Raw genomic sequence first — 2185 nt, forward strand, 5'->3', positions numbered from 1 at the left:
TATTTCTGGCCTGCCCGGTTTACTGCGACCCGGATAATATGCTAATGTAAAAAAAAAAGGTGACTGAAAGTTTCAAATTGGTACATCAATATTTCGTAAAATTATATTTAAATGTGAATCTCAGCTGTTTACATTTCTTGGCTTAAAAAAAGTTTTCTTGGCTAAAGAGAACATTCTAATGTTTAACTTTTTAACATTTTAATCACAGATGTAGGCACAATTTTACAAACTACATGACTTCACTGTCTAGCAGGAGAAGTGGTGCAGCCCAGGAGGGAAGTTGGGTGAGTTAGTGCAGTAGTTCCTCACAAGGAACAAGTAGTTCCTCACAGTTCCTCCCTGTCCCAAGGGGTGGCTACAGTCCAGGAGAAGAGTCGGGCAGGTCAGCCATGGGGTGTATATAGTTCTGGGGCTACTGTGGGGTCCCATAAATGCTGCTTTGGTCCTCCCTCAGGGACCTCTCTCACATTGTTCCGGAGTCCCTATATAGTCCTGAAGTCTCTCTCTTCTGTCACCTAAGTCTCTCTCTCTCTGTGCGTCTCCAGTAGCGTCTTTCAGAGCATCTACTCCCCACATCTCAAGAGCCTCTCCCCATATCTCCTGCCCCGGTGGCTACCGCTCTATTTTGAATGTTATCTGAGCCAGGAGTTCCTCCAACTGGCTGCAGTCTTGACGCAGGATGGGTTGTTTACATCCACCTCAGCTCATGGCCTCCTCCCACGCACGCTACCCCCGCGACCCCCTCACCCAAATACCTAATGCTCACACCCAAATTTCTGATGCCACTGCCTGTCTTTGCTTTGACCCTACATTTGAATGGCTACACTGAAACATCAATTTCTCCATCAAGCAAGGGTCTGATTCATCCATTGTAAGAAGCATAACACCAATGGACAGCAGGCCTCAGGCTTTCCTAATCTTCAGTGCCAACCCCCAGTTCCCTGTGTGTTCAAGCCATTCTGCTTACTCAATTCCCATTTTCATCTTGTGTACTAGGAGATACCTGACAATTTAGAAGCAGCAGGTTGGCATTTAACCCTCATTCTCCATGGCTTCCTCTCTTTTCTTCACAATGAGTTTACCATACCAGCAGACAACACCGGCTGCTGGAGGCTGCCAAAAAATCTCCTCCATCTGTTAACCTCAAGTGCTGCAAAGAATACAACCGTGGCAGGAGCAATGACTCCTCTCTAACTGCTCAGCAAACAGCTGAAATCTGGGGTCACAGGCTTTGCAGGCAGAAGCACTGTCACATCAGCAGACATAAGTGAATGGAGGGTTTCTGCTGACAACTAGACCTTGCCCCTAACGCCAGAGCAAGGCACGGGCCTGGGCATTTTAAAGCGAGCTGAGAAGGCGTAGCAGCTCCCCACACTGACCGGTTCACTCAAAAAACATTCTGTATCAAAACCTGCTCAACTAATATCTACCTCAGTAAATCCATTCCTAAAGCTGAATTATACCATCAAATAAGCTGTCAATCCGAACAAAGTGGGCATGCGTGATCTGGGCAAAGGTTTTCATGTTGCTGTTAGATTTCAAAGGGATTCTGCAGTTGAACTCAAGTTGGTAACACAAGTTAAAGCACCAGCCGGTGCAGGCATGCTTCCTTGTCAAGGAGAAGAGGCTACTTGCTGCTCACCAGCACGTACGTTTTGCCCTATGCCCAATAAAATAGGCCCTCAAGTCTCACTTTTTCTTCTATGAAGATGTGGCAATAGTTAAACTGATCAAACAAGACCATAATCAACCTCTTTAAAATGGTATATAACACTTAAGCATTAGAAGTTAAGAGTCACACGTGTTTATAAAAATTTCGTAAAACGTAGGCTCAGCTGCAGGGTTGGGGGATTTTCTATTGTTACTAATCAAAAGCCTAAATTTCTTATTCCTTTTGCACATGCACATGCCAGATGGCTTGCTGGATTATTTAATGAGTTAGAATAAAAACTAGCTCTTAGAAGCACAGAAAATTCAAACATTTTGATATATAATCAGAAACAATACAGCTAATATGCAAGTTCTTTTCTATTTTTCTCAAGAAGGAGCAGGCTTTTGTTTTCTAGCCTAAAAGATCTGATATTCTTAGCTGAATCTATGACAAAGGTTTTCTAAATGAAGATACTGACAAGTTTAAGACATAAGATTTACTGTTTTTCAATTATAATTTTTTTCTGAAAAGACA

Source organism: Pygoscelis adeliae, unplaced genomic scaffold, assembly GCF_000699105.1.
Source record: "Pygoscelis adeliae isolate BGI_AS28 unplaced genomic scaffold, ASM69910v1 Scaffold142, whole genome shotgun sequence".
Taxonomy (NCBI): Eukaryota; Metazoa; Chordata; class Aves; order Sphenisciformes; family Spheniscidae; genus Pygoscelis; species Pygoscelis adeliae.